General features: G+C 39.8%; 1 protein-coding gene across 2 annotated transcripts in view; it reads right to left on the reverse strand.

The window, feature by feature from the left end:
* Positions 1-10166, reverse strand: part of LOC126298860 (uncharacterized) — a 48062-nt gene extending 37896 nt beyond the window's left edge. Inside the window, exon 1 of one of the 2 annotated variants that reach the window (XM_049990369.1) lies at positions 9678-10166. The gene's annotated coding sequence lies outside the window, so the exon portion shown is untranslated. The remainder of the gene's footprint in view (positions 1-9677) is intronic. The other variant, XM_049990368.1, reaches the window with a different exon arrangement.
* Between the last annotated feature and the right edge of the window lie 1458 nt (positions 10167-11624).

The raw sequence follows: 11624 nt of genomic DNA on the forward strand, positions 1-11624 counted from the left end.
ATTGCAAATACATAGAAAGAAGGATCCTTTGTTGTATGATTATATGATAGCGGAACAAACACTGGTAGCAGTTACTTCTGTAAAATATCTGGGAGTACGCGTGCGGAACGATTTGATGTGGAATGATCATATACAATTAATTGTTGGTAAGGCGGGTACCAGGCTGAGATTCATTGGGAGAGTCCTTAGAAAATGTAGTCCATCAACAAAGGAGGTGGCTTACAATACACTCGTTCGACCTATACTTTAGTATTGCTCATCAGTATGGGATCCGTACCAGATCGGGTTGATGGAGGAGATAGAGAAGATCCAAAGAAGAGCAGCGCGTTTCGTCACAGGGTTATTTGGTAACCGTGATAGCGTTACGGAGATGTTTAGCAAACTCAAGTGGCAGACTCTGCAAGAGAGGCGCTCTGCATCGCGGTGTAGCTTGCTTGCCAGGTTTCGAGAGGGTGCGTTTCTGGATGGGGTATCGAATATATTGCTTCCCCCTACTTATACCTCCCGAGGAGATCACTAATGTAAAATTAGAGAGATTAGAGCGCGCACGGAGGCTTTCAGACAGTCATTCTTCCCGCGAACCATACGCGACTGGAACAGGAAAGGGAGGTAATGACAGTGGCACGTAAAGTACCCTCCGCCACACACCATTGGGTGGCTTGCGGAGTATAAATGTAGATGTAGCTAAACTTCACATTTTTTAAGAGTAATTTTTCAGCCTACTTTGCTTCAAATTATCCCTACACAACTTGCTCAGGAAATCTTTTTTATTAATTCGTTTCTTTCAAGACAATATTGTCAAAGATCTTTATGTCTCAAAGTTCCCCAGAACTTGGATGGCTGCCCTACGGGGTCAAACAAATGACTATATCTTTGGAAGTATTGAATTAATGATCATAAAACTTTACTAATGTCCATTGGGAACATAAGCAATTGTTCCAAGAAAATTGCATCACAATCCATGATGGTCATTGGGGAACCTTTATAGCAGTTGGCATGGAGTGACCCAATTTACTGTTCACTTGTACCTGTGAAAGGTGCTGTTCCATAAGTCATCCTTGTATTTGAAGTCAATACCACACTCTTCTCTGCAACAAGTTATGAATTCTTTCAAAGATCTCCAGATCATCTCAGATTTGGACTAGATTGTATAGCTCACTGCTCCAGTACTTCAACTGTATCAAAGGGACTGCAGTACATTTCCTTTCTGAGATGATCCCAGACATAAAAGTCCAGAGGATTGAGGTCAGGTGACCTCAAGAAGCAAGGTACATGCTATGCGCAACCAACATATTTTGATTCATATTGGCACATTGGATATCTTCTTATATCAGTGGCAAAATCTACTCATGACCCATCATGCATGTAATGCATTCCCCAATGTTGTGCAAGGTAAGGTAGATCATGAGTGAAATTTGAGCCTTATTATTATTAGGTGAGGACATGATTAAAAAAAAAAAAAAAAAAACACTTTTTTAACTGTCATTGCCCTGTTGCCCTCAGCAGAGTGTAATATGTTGATTTCAATCATCACTTTACGTCCCTAACTGTGGAGAGAGAATTAAATATGTAACTACAGCTATGTAAAGTATCTCCTGTCACCTAGCACAAGAAGTCATGGCACAAAAAATTAATTTTATTTGATTGTAATTAAAAAGGGTAAACTAATAATTACTGACATAAAAAATGTCCATTCAAAATACATTTGTACTAACTAAGAAAATATTCCAGACTGATGTCAGTGGCACCTTATATCCCCCCAGTCCCAATTATCTCTCAAATTTACAGTAATGTTTTTGCTTCCATTATTAAACACACTTCCACAAATGTCAGTTTTCACTATTAATCATTGTCCACCCTGTATATATAACAAAATTTTGAGTAATGTTTATAGATAAATTAAAAATATATCTCTTCAGACTCACAGCCCTCTCAGAATATTTTTAACCTGATGCTACTTAAGTGATGGCCATGTTAATTTAAATTGGTGGTATCAAAGTAATCAAACCAAGGTCCACTGTGTGGGAAGCACAAATGCTACCATTCAGTTAGAGAGGGGCATTCTAATATTTATGACACGTAAACTCTCAAGGAAAGGTAATTAATGTCTCATGGAGGGTGCCAAATGACATTCACATATGAAAACATTCTCAAACAGGCCCGGAAAACAGATTAACTTATTTCCACCTGTATGGAGATGTTTTGTAACAGAAGTGACTCCTGAATGTCTCTGTTTCTTGGGTACATGCATACATAAAATAGTTTCAATATGAGTGGCGGACCAGTCATAGAATCAAACTGTATACGAAAACCAACTCTCAAATGCTCCACTTTCTGCAGGGATGGATAAAATTCTGCAATGAAACCTTTAACTTGATTCTGCAGTTGAGTTTTGAATGACAAGGTCAAGAAGAATAAACAGCCATGATAGCTGCCACTTCAGTCATCAGTGTTTACAACAATGAAATTAGAGTGGAACTCTCTATTATACGAGGTTCTCAAAACTTGGTCAAGCACCTATTTTTTTTTTTTTTTTCCTTTTTTCACTTCATACTCTATAAAACAATTTCCTAATATGACAATGGATGGTTTACTCCATCCCTGGTGAATAACAAATGTACATTTCTTTACACAGAACAGTTCTTTGGACAAATCTCAAGGAGTGCCATTGTATATGGTAACGACTCATATCAATGACACATTCCCCTTAACTGAGTGTACAACAATATTGACTTGAGAAGTGTGGAAAACAGAAAGGACTTTGCATTTACACTACTGGCCATTAAAATTGCTACACCAAGAAGACATGCAGATGATAAACGGGTATTCATTGGACAAATATATTATACTAGAACTCACATGTGATTACATTTTCACACAATTTGGACGCATAGATCCTGAGAAATCAGTACCAAGAACAATCACATCTGGCCGTAATAACGGCCTTGATACGCCTGGGCATTGAGTCAAACAGAGCTTGGATGGTGTGTACAGGTACAGCTGCCCATGCAGCTTCAACACGATACCACAGTTCATCAAGCGTAGTGACTGGCGTATTGTGACGAGTCAGTTGCTCGGTCACCATTGACCAAACGTTTTCAGTTGGTGAGAGATCTGGAGAATGTGCTGGCCAGGGCAGAAGTCTAACATTTCCTGTATCCAGAAAGGTCCGTACGGGACTTACAACATGCGGTCATCTATGATCCTGCTGAAATGTAGGATTTCACAGGGATCGAATGAAGGGCCACGGGTCGTAACACACCTGAAATGTAATGCCCACTGTTCAAAGTGCCGTCAATACGAACAAGAGGTGACCGAGACGTGTAACCAATGGCACCCCATACCATCAAGCAGGGTGATACGCCAGTATGGTGATGACGAATACACGCTTCCAATGTGCGTTCACCGCAATGCAGCCAAAAATGGATGTGACCATCATGATGCTGTAAACAGAACCTGCATTCATCCGAGAAAATGACTTTTGCCATTTGTGCACCCACGTTCGTCATTAAGTACACCATCACAGGCTCTCCTGTCTGTGATGCAGCATCAAGGGTAACTGCAGCCATAGTCTCCGAAGTGATAGTCCATGCTGCTGCAAACATCGTCGAACTGTTCATGCAGATGGTTGTTGTCATGCAAACATCCCCATCTGTTGACTCAGTGATCGAGACGTGGCTGCAAGATCCGTTACAGCCATGCGGATAAGATGCCTGTCATCTCGACTGCTAGTGATATGAGGCTGTTGGGATCCAGCACGGCGTTCCGTATCACCCTCCTGAACCCACCAATTCCATATTCTGCTAACAGTCATTGGATCTCGACCAACACGAGCAGCAATGTGGCGATAGGCTACAATCTGACCTTTATTAAAGTCGGAAACATGACTGTACGCATTTCTCCTCCTAACATGAGGCATCACAAACAACGTTTCACCAGGCAATGCTGGTCAACTGCTGTTTGTGTATGAGGAATCGGTTGGAAACTGTCCTCGTGTCAGCACGTTATAGGTGTCGCCACCGGCACCAACTTTGTGTGAATGCTCTGAAAAGCTAATAATTTGCATATCACAGCATCTTCTTCCTGTCAGTTAAATTTCGCGTCTGTAGCATGCCATCTTTGTGGTGTAGCAATTTTAATGGCCAGTAATGTATATTGCATCAAGGGAGATGCAATTTTATGTTATGATGAATTACAGCTAATAATTTCAATCATGTACATCAGGCTTACACATAATCAAGATGGGATTGTAAATACGCTTTGTAAAATCAGAGGCAAGATGTGTCCACACACTACATAGCAGGGTTCATGCATCTCAATTTGCCAAAATATCTAAACAACTGAATATGAAGCCCAGAAGCCTCCAATTCTTCTAGCACAGAATAATGCTCTGCAGTTTAAGGAAAGGTAAATTAAAAACAAGATCTGAACAACAAAAAGAAAACCCACAGATTTTTAATTAAATAATTTAGAATCTACAACTCAATTAGTAGCACTGTGTGTTGTTGATGGCATGCTTGAAGTACAAATAACAGAAAATATGTTTCCACAATGAGATTTTCACTCTGCAGCGGAGTGTGCGCTGATATGAAACTTCCTGGCAGATTAAACTGTGTGCCCGACCGAGACTCGAACTCGGGACCTTTGCCTTTCGCGGGCAAGTGCTCTACCAACTGAGCTACCGAAGCACGACTCACGTCCAGTACTCACAGCTTTACTTCTGCCAGTATCTGTCTCCTACCTTCCAAACTTTACAGAAGCTCTTCTGCGAAACTTGCAGAACTAGCACTCCTGAAAGAAAGGATACTGCGGAGACATGGCTTAGCCACAGCCTGGGGGATGTTTCCAGAATGAGATTTTCACTCTGCAGCGGAGTGTGCGCTGATATGAAACTTCCTGGCAGATTAAAACTGTGTGCCCGACCGAGACTCGAATCCGGGACCTTTGCCTTTCGCGGGCAAGTGCTTTACCAACTGAGCTACCGAAGCACGACTAACGTCCGGTACTCACAGCTTTACTTCTGCCAGTATCCGTCTCCGTCTCCTACCTTCCTCGGTCGGGCACACAGTTTTAATCTGCCAGGAAGTTTCAGAAAATATGTTCTTACATAATGAGGGCTGCACTACCTGTTAGCTGTAGATGTTACATTACTTGGGGGGAGGGGAGGGAGGAGAGAGAGAGAGAGAGAGAGAGAGAGAGAGAGAGAGAGAGAGAGAGAGAGAGAGAGAGAGAGAGAGAATGGCCAAAATGATCATAAATTTGAGGATTAGGGCACAAAAATTAGGATTACATACAAAAATCATAAATGTACGCTCAGCAGTAGTTTAATGTGGTTTGAAGTGTCAGACCAACCTCCTTCACTTGAGGACCACGGAAGCAGAAACATGAAAACAATAGCCAGTATGTCTTGTCACCATCAAAGAGTGCTCTATCAGAATGAAAGTTGGGCTCAAACAAGGCACAATGATTGGCTAATAGAAAACAAACGACATTACAGCTTCTACAACAGTTGTGCATGTGTGGAACCAATGGTTAGCATAGGGTCATAGAATCGGAGCAAACGTATGACCTAGTGACACACCTGCTCCCATTGTTCTGGCATTACCAATAACATAGGCTGCAATGTCCACATATGATAGCCACAGCAATGTCGGAAGTTACTGTGGTGACAATTTTTTGGCAGCTTCTGTTGAGTGGCATAACATCAGACATCAACTAAAATGGTTTGCCTTATCAATAGATATAGCATGTAATCTTTGCTATTATTAATCTATATCAACCTAAACAGCAAAAGGTTCTCGGGGAAGACTTAACCCTAGAAAATGCATCCCTAGGTGGCGGATAGGGGAATGATCTGCACCAGCTCCTGGCTGTTTAAGAACAGGAGGGAAATGAAATGCAAGTACAACTGATATACGCGGATTCATTACCTACATTTTTGCAAGTGTGAAAATTCAGTTTTAAATCTAGTGCTACTATCTGTTAACAGTATGTGGAAGCAGTAATGCAGCACCTCATCCCAACACACATCACCTGTTGTGTATGTCAAAACAGATAAGTAGAGACGTGAAGTTGTACTTGACAGGTCTGTGTTTAATGTGTGGGGTAAAAGGAAAGAAAGTGAGCCTGTCAAGAGAAAGAAATGTGTGCAAAGTCTGTATTCATTTGAAAGAAACTAGAAGTTTTAGATTGCTATGAGAAACTTGAGCATATTGTTGACATTCCACATGCTTTGGGTCTTAATGAATCTACTGTGAGAACTATATGTGACAATGCAGAACCAATTCAAAAAACTGCTCCATATTTAACTTACATGTGACTAGAGTGACAATATCTTGTTCGAGGAGATTGGAAAAATGCTACACCACTGGCACAGCCAACAGCACATGCCTCTCTGTGGAGCTGCTATTCAAGCTAAAGCCAAGACATTGTATGCTGATTTAACAGAAGGAGAGGACAATCCAATACTTTTCTCGGCCAGCTCAGTTTGCTTTGATAACTTTCAGCATCACCTGACATTTCATCATTGAACCGTCACAGCAATACTTGAAAGTAATGAAAAAGTGACTACCAACAGAGGGCATCCTGGTAAGAGGGCAAATAGAGATTCTGGATAACATTGGAAGGGGACATTACAATGCTCAATTACCAACGGAGGAAAACACAAAAGAGAAGCTACTGAAATGTCAAAATTGCCTGAAATGTGATGAACTACTTCATGTTTGTTGCTTTTTAACTTATAATACAGATGTATAAAATATCTTTTGAGATTATTTTGTTTATTCATTGTGTTTATTAGGAGTTTTAACCCCAAAGCTCAAATTTATTTACATCTATTTGAAAATAACTAAACATAGGCCTAAAGAAGATGACTGTTCCAAGTCTTTAACTTCACAAAGTTACTCTATTGTCCTGATGTCCTTCTGGAAGCATGCCCATTTTTGTAACTAGTAAAAACAATACATACTCAAATTGTTTTTGTCTTTCTTCCTTACAACATTATTGCAGAATGAAGATACCATAACTAATTTATGAAAAAAAAAAAGAAATAAAATAATTCAGAACTATCTGGGTTAAGAATTTCCAGTTGGGTTTCTTTTCATTGGGAATACAGCAGTTGCAGCACCTTGCTCAAAGTATAGTCCACTTTTTTCAATGGCTTCCTAGTGGTCTTGGGATGTAGCGTCATCTGTGACGTGTATGTACTAGAAATACTCTGCCATTGTTTGAGCAATAATGAGTTTTTTAATGCCATGGTAATCTCGTAAATATAGAAAATCCTTTGATTCATTTTCATAATCTTGTGACTGGAATGATTAATGAAATTCAGGCTCTCTTCATATGTATTCTCACATTTACCTTTGCCAGCTGAAATGCTGGTAGATTACCTTCCTTTGGTAGGGATTGAATCTTTGAGTAAAACTCCACCTGTCACTCAAACAGGAGAGAATTGCCTTTTAATTTCTCCTGGGGACATCAGAATGGCTGTATTAGAAGGGTGGTGAATCATTATTGTAATAACGACCCATCAGTTTGCATTTATGTTTTGAAAAGAGACTGTATACCACCCTGTTTGTCAATCTCCAAAAAATCTGTCACTCCCGCAGCTCACCAATCTCAGCGCAAAATCTGTTTACAAACTAATTTCCACATCACAAATATACCTGGTAGTTGTCACAACTGCTTTGCTGAAACATATCCAACACTTTCATAACTATGTCGGAGACAACCCTTATAGGGTTGGGGGCAGACATGGTCACTCTGATACTCATCATCTGTGGATGGGCTATGATTATGTTTTCCTTGATAAGTATCACAAGTAATGACAGCATTGAGTTCAGTTCTGCAGATGGAGTTTTCAGATTCATTAACAATATCAGTCTAAGCTACTACCCAAAGGAATGCCGTTCACACCCACAACTTTCTTACTCAAGGACCAAACTTTTTATTTCATCTACTCTTTAAAGAATTAACTTTTGCGGATACTCAAGTGGAACACACACACACACACACACACACACACACACACACACACACACACACACACACACAGCATGACTGGATTACTCTACATAATATCACAAGTCATTCCTCACATACATTCAGAAAGGCATAAGTTGTAAGAATTGTGCAGCAAGATTAGTGTTTTACCTAAAGTGCACATTTATCAATATTTCTTCCAGAGCCAGACATTTCCATACAATTCAAATACCATCTATCCTTCAAAAGCACAATCATCAATATCCAGTAAAAAGAGAGCATTGGTAAACATGATTAGGACTGCAGCTGTGGACATTTTTTGCTACATTACAATAATCAGGCAGCCAGACACCGACAATTGCATTGCATTATTAGCACAATATATTATAGCGGACTTCAAAGTGTTGCTTTGTCAAGTGACTACACAAAATTTTGGACTTGCAAGAACTCTACCTGACAACGCAGCAAGCATGCCTTAGAATTTATGGGAGAAACTGAAAATGACGAGTAACTTTGGCATATTAATATAAGAAGTAGTGCTCAGTGTTGTGACATTTGGCGGACGGTGGACGGAGGGGAGGGGAGGGGGGGGAGGAGTTTAATGTTTAACGTCCCTCAACAAAGACGTCATTAGAGATGTGGAAGCTTACATAAGAGAAAGCTGAGGAAGGGAACTTGACTTGCCAAAGGAACTTTGCCGGCATTTCGCTTACGCGATATAGGAAATCACGGAAAACTTAAATCTGGATGGTCAGATAAGGATTTGAAACAATGCGCTCTCTAACGCGCGTCCAGTACCTAAACGACCTAGGGCGAAAGGAGTGGTTGACACGTCTCTTTATATTGTAATACTGCTTATATAATCGTAAAACAAATTTGTCGTTTCTGTGTACACAACAAATAACTTCCATAGCAATCTAGCCCTATGCGCCCAATCGTAAGGTTCACGTAGATCCAACCATGTAGTTTCAATAGAAGACTGGCTCTGAGCACTATGGGACTTAACATCTATGGTCATCAGTCCCCTTTAATAGAAGAAATGAGAGTTAAATATATGGCGCCAGAACAACAGTTATACAAAAAAATGTCAATTCACAGTACTACAATAAAGTACCAACAAATGTCTTCATATTATAAGAACTGACGTAGGCTAGCTTCCACATAATTCCCGGCAACTTCTGTTAAAAAGTCACTTAGTACTAACAAATAATTCATTTACGCCACATACGTGAACAGACCACTCCAATTTTTGCCGATTTCTTTCATGCTCTCCAGACAATACTACAAACGCGTTGTATTATCATTTATTTTCTGCAGTCGGGGCAATTGAAATGGTTTACTCATATCCTCGTTCAACAGTAACAGCACTTTAAAGCACCACAGAACATGTTCGGAGGGTATATACTTTCATTTGGCAGAATATGTACTCTAAATTTTATTATAATTCGTATCTAAAGTAGTCATACCTAGATATAATGATATTCAACTGTTTCTTGTTAGCATGCACACACTATATTAAGAATGATACGAAATACACAAAAGCGCTTCTCTCATAGCGATAAGGCATAAATTAATACAAATACAGTATGTTGCACTGAATTAGAAATTTGTGATAATTTACAACTACTTTATTCTGGAGTTAACAGAGGCATAATTTCATACGAACTTAATATACTTTCATAAACTGCGCTACACACCTGTTGATTCGAACGACAGTCAAAGCTTTCCTATATAGCTATTCACGCTCACTCTTCGCACTTTACAAATGTCAAATTTTTGCATTAAACTAAGTTACACACTGAAAAATACTTACACACATATCACAAACTTTTTCTCTTTCACAGGCAAGTAAACGTTTCCCCTTAACAACACTAAGGTAGGTAATAGGTATACTTGATTATGAGTATCTCAGGAAATTCTGCAAAGGTTCGTTTGAGCAGTTGCCAGCGGGCTCGTGCGCATGCGCAGAGCTGTATTCGCGTATGAGCAGTGTCTTCTCCCGCTTCTGGTTACTAGAAACGTGGCTGTTTGCCGTTTGAGCAGTAGCAGCAAGTAGACAGATGCTACCCGGAAAAATTTTCTCGGCGCGCCCAAGCTCCCAGATACGCGCATGCGCAGAGCAGGCAGTTTGGGAGGGGACTCCTTCTCCGCGTGATCCGTGTATATAGAAAACAAAATAGATTTCTGTGGGCGGGAGCCATCAAGTGAATTAATATACATTCTCATAATCATGAAAGATCAAAATAAGTTAGTAGTTTCAATTTTCTGATTTCATATATTTCCAAGTTATTAGCAATCAACCATTAATGTCTTAATGAAACTGTTTCTGTCAGTTTTGTAGAGAAATTTGCTTCTATTATTTTTTTCCGCTGAGGCAGTTAGTTTATTTGAAACGAAGTTTTTTCATTCCGCACAATTGGCTACTTTCAGCTTCGTTCAATTTCAACTGCAAATTTTCAGTTTCTGGGAGGAATGACATTATACCATTATAAGGAACCAAACATGAGAATACAGTACTGGACCTCCAAGAACACTGGTATCACAAAAACCACATAGAAAATCTGAATATCAGGTACTTCAGAGTGCATCGGGACATATAAATGTGCAATTGGAGCAGAATGAAGCACTTTAGTATGGTTTATGAAATTCCGATGGTGCTGGAGTAGTCTCTGATGTCCTGTTCCTTTTATGACACTGTAAGATCTCTTAATGCTATATACGTACGAACATACGTAAACATTGACTTGAAGTTGACTAAGTAGGCAAATTTGGTCAGTAGCTTTGAACTATATATTTTGTTCCAAATATATTGACCACTGTAGCAGAATTTTACAAATCTGGCCTCTGTGAAACAGTGTTTTTCGATCACGAGGCACCTGTCTAATACTTTCTCTAGGCCTGAAGTTATTTCTTAATTTGTGTTTACATCTTAAATTTATAGAATGCCATTCTGTGCTAAATTATAGACTGGCAGCATACCGTGTTTTATCGTTTTAACTCCCCACATGGCTTTATATTTATTCCTAAAGTAGAATGTGAACTGTCAGTTGTCCAGTTTCTTTGCCTCACAGACAACCTTGTTAATTTCTTACACAGTTTGAAATAGTCACAAAATTTGTTGTCCTGTGTGTAGATGTAAACCTGATTGGAAATGCTACATAACAATATTACAGGGTACGAATTAAAAAAAAAAAAAAAAATCTGTCGAAGTCACCACATAGCAAAATGTTATGGTACTTTGAGCTGTGGAGTCTAGGTTTGAAGTGATATTATGCAAAGAACTGCTTCCTTATTTGCGTCCTTTATCTGGGTGGGATATGATAAAACAGTTGCTCTAAGTACAACTCTATATGTCCCCGTAACAACATGCCGCAGGGCTGCACATGGTCACGTGATGCCCCACCACGCACGAAATTCAACTCGGAAATGCGATGAAAAGCGAATGAGAAGAGCAAGCACAAAGTAGGGGCTGCCTACGTCATAGTAGCCGCGCATGCACAGTACAGCCTGTTGTCTGGAGCTGTCTGGCAACTGCTCAGACGAACAAATGTAGTTTCGGCTTTTCCATTGATTTTGAACACTTCCAAATTCCCACCATTGCTTATTTTTAGTGAGTCTGTGTTCGTACACGGCAACTAGGCTGG

The sequence above is a fragment of the Schistocerca gregaria genome, chromosome X (genome assembly GCF_023897955.1).
Source record: "Schistocerca gregaria isolate iqSchGreg1 chromosome X, iqSchGreg1.2, whole genome shotgun sequence".
Classification (NCBI taxonomy): Eukaryota; Metazoa; Arthropoda; class Insecta; order Orthoptera; family Acrididae; genus Schistocerca; species Schistocerca gregaria.